Raw genomic sequence first — 14,435 nt, 5'->3', positions numbered from 1 at the left:
TGGGGCTGATGGACGTTGGGAGTCCAGCAACATCTGGAGGGCTGCAGGTTCCCCATTCCTGATCTAAGGGATCATATTGCTCCTTATGTGCCTATTAGATCACTTCAATTTGTGGCACTTTGGCAAGTTCCTGTGAGGTGAGACTGAAAGAACTGGGCATGTTTAGCCTTGAGAAGAGAAGAGTGAGGGGAGATAGGATAGCACTCTTCAAGCACTTGAAAGGTTGTCCCACAGAGGAGGGCCAGGATTTCTTCTCAATCGTCCCAGAGTGCAGGATGCGGAATAATGGGCTCAAGTTACAGGAAGCCAGATTTTGGCTGAACAACAGGAAAAACCTAACTCTTAGAGGAGTACGACAATGAAACCAATGACATAGGGAGGTGGTGGGCTCTCCCAACACTGGAGGCATTCAAGAGGCGGATGGACAGCCACCTGTCAGGGATGCTTTGAGCTGGATTCTGGGGGTTGGATTCGATGGCCTTATAGGTCCCTTCCAGCTCTACTATTCTATGATTCATTCTGCATTTATGAGAAGGGTCTTATAGTGTGACAGCTACCTACACTTTGGAACTCCCTGCCTATTGATGATTAGGCAGGCACCCTCACTATATTTAGATGCCTGCTAAAAACTTTTAAAAAAAAATTCAGGAAGCCTACCCAGACGTAGGGTTATATCCAACATTTGGCCTACTGAAATTGATAGACATGACTAAGAAATCCATGTATTTCAATGGGTCTACTCCGAGTAGGATCTACTTAGCTTTATCAATTTCTTTAAAAGTTTTACTGATTTTATCTGTTTTTAATGAAAATTATTTTATATTTGCTTTTAATAGTTTTGTGGATTTTTGCCATTATGTCTACAATTTTATTTGTACGCCGCTTAGAGCGGTCTTTGATTAGGCCGTTTGTAAACCTTCCAAATAATAAATAAATCTGTGGGCCATAAGCAAGCGTGAGGTCCAAAATGGGCAGGAATCGATTTTGTACCTTGAGCCTGGTAAGAAGGACACAAGTCTTGGATGAAATGAATATATTTCCCCTCCACAACTTATTTCTTTCGGTTTCTGCCTCCTTTTCTCTCTTCCCTCTGCTTTGCCACTGAAGCCTTCCTGGGACAAATCTCTGCAAAACAATAGGATTGCTAAAAAAAACTTTTATTTCAGGACTAGGATATGACAGTAAAGTTCCAATGGAGCAAGAGATGATCAAGGCAGCCAGAGAGGGAATAAAATATAGGTAGGCAAAAAGATTCCAGAAAGCAGTAATTTACGGGGTAAATGTAAATCTACTGCCTTCAAGTCGATTCCGACTTACGGCGACCCTATGAATAGGGTTTTCATGAGGCTGAGAGGCAGTGACTGGGCCAAGGTCACCCAGTGCGCTTCATGGCTCTGTGGGGATTCGAACCCTGGTCTTCCAGGTCGCAGTCCAGCACCTTAACTGCGGGGCAAACATTGAGATCTGGGCTATAGGTAGCCCTTGGAGGTCAGCTGACAGAATGCTCAGGCTGGTTGGTTTACGGGTGGTCAAGGAGTGGCCTGTCAGTCAGCTGACAGAATGCTCAGGTTGTCTGGTGGTCGCCCTGAAGAACAGAGTTCAGCAGATAGTCTGCTGGTGGTGCAAGAGGTAAGGATCCCCAGTACAACACAACCCACCCCACTTCCAGTAACGCAGAGCAGACAGACAGCATCCACACTTGATGTGCGTCGGACTTTCACCCCCTTTTCATCACCTAGCAAGTGCTATGCTCATGGACATGTGCTCATCGCACACATGGATCGCCTCAGTTGCACTGGGGCAATCTGTTGGGAGGAAAACGAGTGCAGTGATAGATCTTGAATATTTTGAAGAAAGGTCAACATGCACACACTGTGACAACTTGAATCTTTTTTTTTAATAAAGTCAATATAAATATGTACAAAGTCTCCAGCATAGGAAATTCCTTTTACAAAAGGGTGAGAGAGCCACATCAAGCTGAAAATGAAAGCTAAGAAGTGACTTATTAATGTTTGTTCCACAACTGTGAGGAGCTGATCTTTTAGTGTGGCAAGGCGCCTGTGCTTTGGAACTCCCTGCCTATTGACATTTGGCAGGCACCCTTGCTATACTGTCGTGGGCGCTGCTAAAAACTTTATTTCAGCAAGATACATCATTTAGCTATATATCCTTGTTTTTAATTTTATGTTTTGCTGATTTTATCTGTGTACTATTAATAATTACTTCATACTATTTTATGTACACCACTTAAGAGTTTTTTTAATGAAGTGGTTTATAATTCTTTATAAATAAATAAAATAAAAATCTGTCGTGTGCCCAGAGGGGAGTATTGCAAGGCAGCGCCACGTGGGGTAGAACTGAACAGGTCACGAGGAGAACCAATGCTTCACGCTTGCAGTTTCAGCCCAAAGAACCATGGGTTGTCTTGGCGAGATCATGTAGTGATTTCCTCACCTCAGCGTTGCTGGGTAAGAATCGAGAGCCATGGCACAACCCTGGCTTTTTGCGAACCGGTTATACAGTACATCAACGCTATATTTCTGATTTCTTCCACGGAAGCCAACTCTGTGCACAAAATGATACAAAACTTGTGTTTAGATCACCACATCTGATTCTGAATATGGTGGTTTACGCTCTCTACATGCATCTGTTAACCATAACTCCCTCCACGATTACTTATTTGAAATAATTATATCTTACTTTTCTAGCAAGTACTCAAGACATTTACAAGAGGAGTGGGGAACCTCAGGCCCAGAGGGCCACAAATGCAGCCCTCCAGGCCGCTTTATCTGACCCTCAGAACTTTCCCTGGGGCCACACCCCCTCTCCCCAGGCCACACCCCTCACTGGCCTGGCTTCCCCCTGCTCCCCCCAAAGTGAATTTGCACTGCTGAAAAGCACCCTTAAACTCTGATAATGCCTCTTGTTTCTCCGGATGGAGGACAGAGCATGGTGTTTGGAGGAACTATCCAACTACACAGAACTTAAATTTACATTCGTGGCTCTGCCCATTTTTGCCTCTGCCCATTAGCATCACTGGCATGTGGCCCTCAGAAGGATGCCAGAAAGGGAATGTGCCCCTTGGGCTGAGAAAGATCCCCCACCCTGGCTTGCAATATGAAAGCAATAAAAAACGGAATTAAAAAAAACCAGAAAGTAATTGGGCAGTTGAAATAGTCACTCCAGGGCAGGGGTAGGGTACCTTTGTCCTTCCAGATGTGGTTGACCTCCAAATCCCATCAGCCCCAATCAAAATGGCCAGGGAGCAGGGATGATGGGAGCTGTAGTCCAGCGTCATTGGGGGGAGCAAAGGTTCCCTCTCCCTGTTGTAGGGCAAAATCCCAAAGGCCTGCTGGAAAAAAAGGAGCCAAGGAAGGCTGCCTTATACAAAGTCAGGCAATTTGTCTATCTAGCCCAGTATTGACTACTCTGATGGGACACAGCTCTCTCACTGAGAGCTTTCCCATCACCTGCTACCTGATCTTTTTAACCAAAAACACCAAGGAGTAAAAATGCAAACACCTGCGTACAAAGGATAGGTTCTGTCACTGAGCTATAGACCTTCTCCTTTTTGACAGCCTCGCTGAAAGCCAAGCCAAAGAGGAGCATTTCCTCCATTCCAAAGGTAGTTTGTTCCAGAGCTTTGGGGCCACCTCTGCAAAGGCCCCATTTCTTGCGACCAACGTACAGGTCACATATGAAAATAGTAAAGGAAGCAGGGCCTCTTTTTCCTCACAAGATGGCAGGAGGATTGACACAGGAAGCAGCCTTATACCAAGTCAGAGCAGTGTTCCATCTAGCTCAGTATTGTCTACACTGGTTGGCAGCAGCTCGCTAGGGTTTCAGACGGGGAGCCTCTCCCAGCCCCACCTGGAGATGCCAGGGATTGAACCTGGGGGGGCCTTTTGTATGCAAGGCAGATGCTCTGCCCCCAAGCGACAGTCCTTCCCCATGTGCAGGAAACACATGCAAACAAACTCTCCTGTGGGATCATTGGGAGTGACCATTTACAGGTGGGCGGCCGCCTTTTCCAAGTGTTAAAAATGTTGCCGCTCAAGCAGTATTGAAAATGCAATCTGTGGAGCAGCTTGCAGGATCGAGTAATGCGATCTGTTAACATTGCAGCCCATCATAACGCTGCAGCCAAAGGAGGCGTGCCAGTGAACGAATACTGTGGGAATGATACCTGGCAAGAAGCAGCTGTGGGGGGCAGGGAAGGGTTGAGGCACTGGGCTATCAGACTGATTCCCTGGCATACTTGGAGCCAGTGTGGTGTAGTGGTCACTAGCATTAGTGTGGCACTAGCACGTGGAAGCCCGGGGTTCATGTCCTCATGCATTGATAAATAATATCTGAGACCAATCTACCTCACAGGGTTGTTGTGAGGACAAAATGGAGGCAGGGGGAAATGGAGGTGGGGGAAGGAGAATTAGGTATACTGCTCTGAGTTCCATGTACAAAGAGGAAGGATATTGATGCCGTACAATGAACAAAGAAACTAATCTCTGAGCAAGTTCCTTGAGAATTAGCATTTGGGCCCTTGAATTTAAACAATTCTTGTTTCATTGTTGGTGTGGATCACGGCTGACCCTCTCCTCTACTGTTACATTTACATTCATGTATAAACGAGGGAGGAAAATAGATGGTAGCTTTGATCTAATCACAAGCTGCAATTTCTTATCTTTGGAAATCTACGAACATGTGGCGCCACGAGGAGTGTTATGATTCAGCAGGGCAGACGCTCCTGTCAAATACATTTGTCATCTGGCAAAGTGGCCTGTACTTGCCACGTGGGTTTGCCGTAACCGTCTGGCACAGCTACTCTTCTGGAGTTTGTTACTTTGAAAACATAAGTTCTCAGCAAACATTTCCTCCAGCCATCGGGCATCATGTCTTCCTCGATAGCTGGGAATCTCGCTCCAGCCTTGGAATGGAATACTCATCAGAGTTAAGAACGCAGGAAGCTGCCTTACACCGACTTAGACCTCTGGTCCATGTCATTCAGTATTGTCTACACTGGCCAGCAGCATCTCCCCATGGCTTTAAACCAGGGTAGTCTATGTGGTCATACCAAAGGTCAGGAATGATGGGAGTTGTACTTCAGCAACATCTGGAGATCTCCTCCGTAGCTACCACTGCTTTAGACTCCTTTCCTATCCTACCTGGAGATGCTCAGATAGGCATCTCCCACCCTATCCCACCATGAAGTCTCCAGCGTTGTCTCTCATTCAACGAAAACTAACCTCTTGTAGTGCCGCCTCTAGATGTCTCCTTGCTCACGGAAGTGAGGTGAGTAACAGAGTAACCGTGTGTGTGAGAGAGAGGGAATATCATTCTTAGGAGACATAAGCTTATTATCAGCTTAAGAACCTAGCCACCGAAAAGCACTAGGCAAGAAATTGAAGAATGACATCATACCAAAGGCCATTTGATTCTGTCTTTTCTTTTTTTAAAAAAACAACCTTATGTCCTGCTACATGGGAGGTGTGGGCGCATTGCATGTGCCTTCAAATGTTGCTTTAAAAATTAATAAGATCTTCCCTCCAAAGCACATTATGCAGCGCTGTGGGCAGACTATGATCTCATAATCTTCTCTGTTTGCCTTAGCACATGGTGCCGGCAGCAGCAGTGGCAACTCACAATAAGGGCTCCCTTCCTTTGGTTAGAGAACATTCCCCAGTCATCGCCCTGCATCTCTCATCTTGGCTGCTGCCGGTAAGGGGGGGTGGGGGACGTGAGGACTGGGGGAGTTGTGCTGCTCAGTACAAAATGGACCCACCTGCCCCAAAACAGGGTGGGCGAGGCAGACAACAGGAGCCCTTTTGCAAATACCAACTGGAAAGGTAGCTGGTGGATTTTTTGTTTTGCTTTTTTTTAAAAAAAATGCACCCCTCTTCCCCAAAACAGAGGCGCGCACGAAAATTGGCCATCCTAGAAAATGTAAGGCATCGACAACTATACATCAGTAGGCAAACCACAACATTTGTATATGGTGAATGAAGACTGTTCTTTTAGAAGTTTCTTGGCTGTCATGGAGATGGATGCAGCAAATGTAGCAGTGCCCCTGCCTTCTGCGCTGCACAAAACGATTGCCGTGAATCTGACAAAATCCCAGGATTTCAGCATCTGACTTTGCTCTCTGAACTGCTTACATTTTACATCTGGGGGCAGGAGAGGGGGGCGACTATACATTCCCATGCATTGCTAAGGGGGGAGTAAAAGCTATTTGCAGGGGACAATCAGTGGGTCAGAAGGGGTGTTTAACTCTTCCTCACCTGCTGAAAATACAAGGGCCCACAGAGTCCAGCATCCTGCTCTCACAGTGGCCAACCAGATGCTCCAATGGGAAGCCTGCAAATGGGGCATGAGTGCAAGACCACATCAGGTTACAGGCATGCTCTCAATGAGAAAGGAATCCTTTCTGTCATTTTATCCCAACAGTGAAATATCCAGTCTGATAAATCCTGTAATTTCCTGAGTGGACTGAGCTAAAGCAACAAAGGGTTCTCTCACTTTTGTGTGCATAACAGTGGTTCATCCTCACGCCCACTGGGCTGTAGCACTACATTTAAGTCAATTAGCGGCATGCGTGCTCCGCTGGCAAAATGTTTTGCACCCGTGGAATGTTGTTGCACAAAAGAATGCATATACGGATTGCTGGTCACTGCTGCACAAGAGATTGTGCCATCTGCTGCACAATTGCTAGTGCACGATTGTTGCATTAGTTTCCTCTGGTGCCCAGCATTAAAACTCACCCCTCCGCCAGCCCACGAGCCCTTGCGCTTGCAGACAGAGAATGTTGGATACTACAACATCAAGTGACACCTTAGGCACATCTGAAACTAATGTTGTGGTTTGCCTTCAGCCAGTTGTTAGGGAGTCTATGGGATGGAACAGGTAGCGGTTCCCTGCCACCAGTCATCCTCTCAAAGGTGATGTGTGCACAGCGGGAGACGTTTCACCCATTCGTATGCGAGTTACGAGGTGATCAATCAATACATGGAGGATACACGTTTTCCATATGGGCCTGTCGTAAGTTCCATGGCCACAACAACAACAGCCCCTTGGCCAAAGTGTGACAGTATGCTCTACATCAGAGGTGGGAACCTCAGACCCTGGGGGGAAGGGATGAATGTGGCCCTCTAAATCCTTCTACATGGCCCTCAAGACTCTCCCTTGCCTCCTTCCCTGCCATATGCCCCCTCCCCAGGCCATGTCCCTCACAAGCCCCACGTTGACCCTGGCATGTGTCCAGAACTCTGATGATGCCTCTGGCTCCCCTCTGTTGGTTGATTGATTGTATGTGTGTGTAGAAACTAGGCTACTCTATAAAGAGGAAATTTGCATTCATTGCTCCTCCCACTTTCCCCTCTTGCCCTGCCCACCACTGGCCCGTGGCCCCTGGAAGAGGCCAGATACCCAGAGGAGCCCTGCTGGATCAGGCCAAAAGTCTGCCTAGCTCAGCATTCTGTTTGCAGACAGACAGATGCCTCCAAGAAGCCAGGAGAAAGGCGTAAAAGCATTTCTTCCTCCCCGCCACCCGCACACAAATATGTGTGCTCTAATAAAAAGGAATTATAATTGTTGGTTCTGGTATTCTACTGCTGTCTTTGCCTTCTGTTGCTTTCCTGTAATTCCATAATGTGCACAGTATTGGTTAATTGCAGAGAAACTGTTCAAGCCAATCTAGGGAATTGCAGTCTAGTGAATCTAGAGAAATGCGTTCTAGAGATTGCACTCTAGAGAAGCTCTAGATAGCATTGCTGTTATTTTGGCTAGCTGGGTCGGTGTATGTGTCTGTGCAGGGCATTACTGGTCTTATGGCTGCCATTCATATTCCCCCACACTTAGGCCCCATCTACACTGCACGTTTAAAGTAGTATCATACCACTTTAAGCAGTCATGGCTTCCCCCAAAGAATCCTGGGAACTGTAGTGCTGAGAGTTATTAGGAGACTCCTATTCCCCTCCCAGAGGTACAAGTCCCAGAGTTCCCTGGGAAGAGAAATTGATTGTTAAACCACTCTGGGAATTGCAACTCTTTCCCCTCCAAGAATGCATCTTTGTATGTTACTTTCACTAATATATGCATTTTTATGGGACGTTTTGCTCAAATATATGTTTTTGTACATACTGCTTGGCTGGAGAACTGCCTTGCAAAATTAGAAGTGCAAATTTCGAAGGTTGGATGTGTTTCAGGTCGTGTAGCGTTTTGGAATGTGTGGATCAGGTAGGTTCGCTTTTAAACGCCACCTGAATCAAATTTCTCCCTTATCCCAAATTTACCACCTTAACTTTTGTGTTTCTCAACGGCTGCATCACCCTTAAGCACGTAGAGAATGGCTTCTAAGGGAACGAAAAGAGCAAGCCAACCCCGTTTGTGCAGAAAATAGAGGCATCTCTCTCTCTCTCTTTTAATAACGATTACCTTGGTTAAACCGTACCCGCTGCATGATCTACACACAGAATTGCTGTGATTTTATTTGATTTTTTAACCCTCAAAAACAGTGATTTCTTCCCCTTCGTGCCGGTCACTTTGACACAAGGTGAAAGTCAACACCAAGGGCGAACAGCAATCACCTACTTACTGTAAAGAAAAAAAATCACCTTTGCATTCATTCAACCCAAAAGGCCGCACCAGACATTTAAAGCACTTTTATACCGCTTTAACAGTCATGGCTTCCACCCAAGAATCCTGGGAACTGTAGTTTGTTAAGGGTGCTGAGCGCTGTTAAGAGACTCCTCAGAAGAGCTGCCATTCCCAGGACCCTTCGCAAAATACAATTCCCAGGATTCTTTGTGAGAAGCCAGACTGTGAAAGCGGTATAGAAGCGCTTTAACTGTATAGTGTAGTTGTGTCTTATCTCTACCAGGTTTCTGTTCTGACCGTTACAAAAGGGGAGGCCCTCTACCCCTAAGCATGCACTGAACGAGAGGATGTGTGTATGTGTGTGAGCAGAAAAAGTAATTAATTAACCACTAAATTGCAAATCCTACTTAAGGCCCCTCCATACTTGTGTTGTTTTGCTGTTGTATTCCGCAACCCGTCATTGACACAACCATGGCTCACTAGTGGTGGATTTATACTGGATCATCCATACATCATTCTGCTTTATTCGTTGGCCTGCAATGCTTCCCCACTGTTATCGCCTTAGTCTTGCACTATAATGCACCAAAAGTGAGACACCCCCCCCAAAATAAACTTGATCGCTGATGGCATGAAATACCTTACAGGTTGTCAGCACTGGGCATGCGCTGATGGGATTTTGCAGACACAATCAGTATGGGAAAACAGGATCACGGATAAGCGCCCCGACATCATCATGAGCACAAAATTGTCATGAAACCACAATTCAAAAAAAGACATCTGGAGGGGCTCCGAGCGCTCTAAAGAGTATGAAACGGTAAACTACTTCATAGTAAGTGATCCTCAAACAGCACCTTTGAAAATCCGCACGTCGCAGAGCGGGCAGGTGAGGCTCGTTTAAAGCTATCAAACTGGCAGGAAGGATGGAAAAAACAAAGGGAGAGAAACCCCCCCCCCGCTCCTTCCTTCCCTATAAATATGAATAACCCAAAAACACACATCTCCCGGTTCCACGCGTTAAGACCGTTTGCTTGCTTTAAAGTTGACAGCAACGGAGCACCACGCGTGCACCTTCGCCCCAGGAAAACCTTAATCGGTAGCACCAGTACACTAAAGGTATAGAGAAGTCTTATTTTGCCCCTCCTGCCTAGACCTTAAGACAGAGGTATGTACACCCCTCCCACCCATATGTAGAGAGATACAGATATAGAATATACACCCACGCAGGCTGCATCTCTGCAGGGGCTGGTCAAAGCCACATCCCAATGGACAGGCAGGTGCCCGGCAGCGGGCCAGAGCGGCTCCTGGTTATGCCAAACTCAGGGGACGCCACTCTGCCGCTGGAAAACAGGCAGCCACAGGATCCCACAGCCTTAAAGCAGCCACGAAGGACAGAGATCACTAAAGCCAGCGACTCACACACCACCCAGACCTCTGCTGTACAAGGCATGCAGGGAGAGCCCGTGTTTGTACACGGAAGGGTTACATTCTTCTTCTTCTTCTTCTTCTTCTTCTTCAGCATCTTCTTCTTCTGTACAAAAGCGTGTTTCACACACACGCGTGCTGATTTCACCACTGGACCGCCCGGCAGCCTCTCTCTTCCGCCTCACTTTCCGCATCTGCTGCTCAAGGACTGCAATCCTGCAGGAACGGGAAACTTCCCAAGGACCCGGATCTTCCTTCGTTCAGCCTGTGAAAGGATTGGTGCAAAAAAGAGACAAAAGCGTTTGTTTAAAATTCATTATTACATTACATTTATTTCCCAGCTGTCCTCCAAAGAGCTTGAAGGGGGCTCTTCCTCCTTTCCGTTTGATCCTCACAACAACCCAGCGAAGCAGGTTAGACTAAGAGGCAACCATTGGCCCAAGGTAGCCCAGCGAGCTTCAGGGTTGAGTGGGGATTTGAACCCGGGGACCCCAAGGTCCCAGTCCGACACTCTAACTCACGACACCACCCTGGCTCTGTGACAATGCAGTCTGAATTTGGTGGCAGTGCTTTAAGATCCAAATGCATATCAGCAAGCTTTAGAATATTAGTCAGTGTGGTGGAATGCTTAGAACAGAGAATAGGGACGCTGTGGCCCTCTAGAAGTTGAAGTCTCCGGCTGGGTGCTAATGGGAACTGGAGTCCAACAACATTTGGAGGGCCACAGGTTCCCTATTCCTGGACTACATGATCTTCAAGGTCCTTCCCAACCCTCAATTTCTGGGATGGCCTGCCTATACAAAGTAGGAATCTGCATTTAAGTTCTTATAGATCAGGAGTTCTCTCCCCGCACACACCCCAATTTTAAAGTAGTTTCTAAATGAGTTTTTCAAATTATGATATGAAAAGCTGAGGGAACAAACTAAAGAAAACTCGTAACCCCTAACAATATACCAGAGAGTTCATGGAGAAAATAAGACAAGGCAATAAAACATCTTCTTAGCGAAATTCAGTCATCGTTGACAAAACAGAAGAAATAACAGGATGATGGTTAGAAAAGTTAGAAAATCGTTGCGGGCAGTGAGAGGTACAGAAGCAAAGCGGGTCCCTAAAGCACCTAAATCTTGAAGCCTTCATGAATTTCGTATTCTGGCGTAATGGAAAGGGGGAGAGGTATCACTATCTGCTTTGTTGACAAATGAAACAGAACAGGAATTCTAACAGGCTAATGATGGGGAAAGGAACCCTTTTCTCCTGTTATTGATAAACTAGAAGGCACAAGCCTTGCTCATCTATTATGATCAAATATATTATTATTATTAAGCACGGTCAGGCCCAGTTAGTACTTGGATGGGAGACCGCCGGGGAATACCAGGTGCCGTAGGCTTAGAGGAAGGCAATGGTCAACCACCTCAGAAGACCTCTTACCATGAAAACCCTACAAATATATCCAACAGAGATTCATAGGGTCGCCATAAGTCGTAATCGACTTGAAGGCATACAACAACTACAACAATTGTTGTTGTTGTTGTTAAGAAGAAGAATAATACAGTATAATAATATAATAATACAGTGTTAATGCATTAATATTTACAGATTATATATAAACATTTAATAATAACAGGGAGGGGCCATAGCTCAGTGGCAGAGCATCTGCTTTGCGTGCAGAAGGCTCCAGGCTCAAACCCTGGCATCTCCAGGTAGGGCTTGGAGAGACTCCCTGCCTGACAGCCTGGAAAGCCGCTGCTGGTCAGTACTGAGCTGGATAGACCAATGGTCTGACTCAGTATAGGGAAGCTTTCCGTGTTCCCATTATTATTTATTCCATTTATGAATCGCTTCTAATGAGGAATCCCAAAGCCACCCTGGGCTCCTGCTGGGAGGAAGGGCAGGATAGAAATCAATCAATCAATCGATCAATCAATTTACAATACAACACTCTTGATCTACTGCAAATCATTCGGCGATGTTCTAGTAGATTCCAACTTACAGAAGTGGTTTCTCTCTGTGGGGCTTCATTTCAGGCTCATGAGTCAACATGAAAGCGCACGTGAAGGTACACACACACACATCCCTCTGTACTAATAAATGAATTTGGCCATCTTAGGCGGCACAATGCTATTAGCCAGAGTATATGTTGCCAGTATTTGACTCACTAAATAGATACACTGACAGCCAAACCCTGATCTCATTTGCAGCTCCCACATCGAGCCAGAACCTCACATCTCCTAGGCTCTCACGGCGAGAAACTTGCATCTGAGGATCAAGCGCTGTGCACAGCCTGCTCCAGGGTGGTGGTCAAAGCCCACGATTTAAATGCCGGGTTTAAAAAAGGCATCAGGCGGCCTGATGATTTCTTGAGAGCTGTTATCTCCTCTAACCTGGGAGGACAATAAGAGATCAATAGGGATGTACAGATTGTCCCATCAGCCTCAGTGTTTGTAAAACAAAAAGGTTTCGAAGGGGAATGGCTGTCGCTTAGTGTAGGGACATCTGCTTTGCATGCAGAAGGTCCCAAGTTCAATCCCCAACATCTCCAGGTAGAAGTAGGAGAGACTTCCAGACTGAAATCCTCCAGAGCTGCTGCCAGTCAGTGTAGACAATACTGAGCTAGATGAACCAATGGGTCTGACTCAGCATAACACAGCTTCCTAGGATTCTCTGAAGATGTATCCACTCCATGTGGCTTTTAATTGATGCAATTTTACCAGGCAGGCCGCTGATTTATTGCTTTACTGGCGCAGTTTGCGATCATGATTTTATGCAACAAGATTGTCTGTCTCTCTCCCAGTCCTATCTGGAGATGCTAGGGGTTGAGGCTGCAACCTTCTGCGTGCAAAGCCAACAATCCGCCACTCAGCCCTTCCCGAATTTCAGCGATTCCTCTCTTATATTTAAAATTCTGTTGGGCCAGTTGATGTGGAAATGCACGAGACAGGAGAGGTGCTTCCATTTATGAGAAAGAAAGAAAAAAGCTCAAGCCCTGGCCTCCTCAGCTAAATTGAGCGCAGCAGCGCACAAGAGACCCCGTATTCTTCCTCGGCACTCTCTGGTTTATCGTGTAAAAACCCTGCAGACTGCTGAGTCAGCTGGCCAAATTCCCTAGCTACGGTGACACCTCCAGCTCTCGCCCATTGAGTGGGCTTGTTTTTGTTTTTGCTTTTTGGGGGGACTTCTGCGCTGCCCAGCGTGAGATGCCTCCGGAAATCTTACCGGTCCAATTTTAAATGCAGATAATTAACTCCGCTGAACATTTTTGACTGTGCACCTCCGCGTCAGGCCCAGCAGCTGACAGCAGGGTAAAGGATTGGCAGGGCTGATGGCAGGAGACCAAGCCGGCGGTGGTGCTGGCAGGGAGAAGCAGGGTTTTAATTTAGCACGCTGTGCCACGGCTAGGCCGACAGAGCAAAATACGGCCGGCGCCGCCTGCCAGGCTGGCATAAGCCAGGCTGGCTGAGCCTTTCAAGGTGATGTCAGACTGCATTTTTAACATCTGCAAGCCGTGGAGTGTTGGTTCACAACCACCTCCCCTTTCTTTGAAAACCAGAGACATGACACACAGGCCCAGCGGCACAAGTCACTTAGGGTTGCATCCAGCGTTAAGTCATGCTCAGGGCCAGAGCCACTGAAATGAATTGGACGCGATTAACTTAGGTCCACTACGGCCTTACTGCCCTGAACACGCCCGATCTCATCAGATCTTGAAAGCTAAGCAGGGTCAGGGCTGGTTAGCACTTGGATGGGAGACTGCTGGGGAATACCGGGTGCTGTCGGCTTAGAGGAAGGCAGTGGTCAACCACCTCTGAATACCTCTTACCATGAAAACCCTATGAATATATCCAAAAGGATTCATAGGGTTGCCATAAGTCGTAGTCGACTTGAAGTCATACAACAACAACAAAACATAGGTCCATTCATTTCAATGGGATGAAGAAGGCAACCCTGAGTTTCTTTGTAGCAGACAAACTCCAGAAAGGATCAGCTAGGAAGAGGGAGAAAAATCAGAAAACGAAAAGAACGGAATGCAGAGTTGCAATGGCACTTTGAAGATGTTTTAAAGCTTTTTTTAAAAATGTTTTTAAAGATGTTTTGTTTTAATATATTTTCAAGTCTGTTTTTATGATGTTTTAAAGTGTTTTGACGCTCTGAGCTCCTACTGGGAGGAATGGCAGGATATAAATAAATAAATTCCCCCTAGTTCCATGGGAGAATTAAAAATTCCTCATATAAAGTATTATCTGACCCTAACTCATTGGCCATTCGCAAGTTTGATGATATCAAATTCCTACCTGGAGCAAAGATAAAACAGAATGCTCTGTGGGCAGCAAATTAATACGTTGCATAATTCTGTAAGATAATTTTACACTGTCTGAAGACTTTCCTTTTGTCAGTTCCCAAATCTACTTCCATGGGATTAATAATTT

At 46.3% G+C, this 14,435-nt stretch overlaps 1 pseudogene; it reads left to right on the top strand.

Annotated features, from left to right (window-relative positions):
* The first annotated feature begins 13,668 nt into the window (after window positions 1-13,668).
* On the top strand, window positions 13,669-13,787 carry LOC133373551 (5S ribosomal RNA; annotated as a pseudogene).
* Window positions 13,788-14,435: the final 648 nt, after the last annotated feature.

Source organism: Rhineura floridana, chromosome 19 (genome assembly GCF_030035675.1).
Source record: "Rhineura floridana isolate rRhiFlo1 chromosome 19, rRhiFlo1.hap2, whole genome shotgun sequence".
Classification (NCBI taxonomy): Eukaryota; Metazoa; Chordata; class Lepidosauria; order Squamata; family Rhineuridae; genus Rhineura; species Rhineura floridana.
Note: the sequence above shows the minus strand (reverse complement) of the source record. Positions and strands in the feature narration are given on the sequence as shown.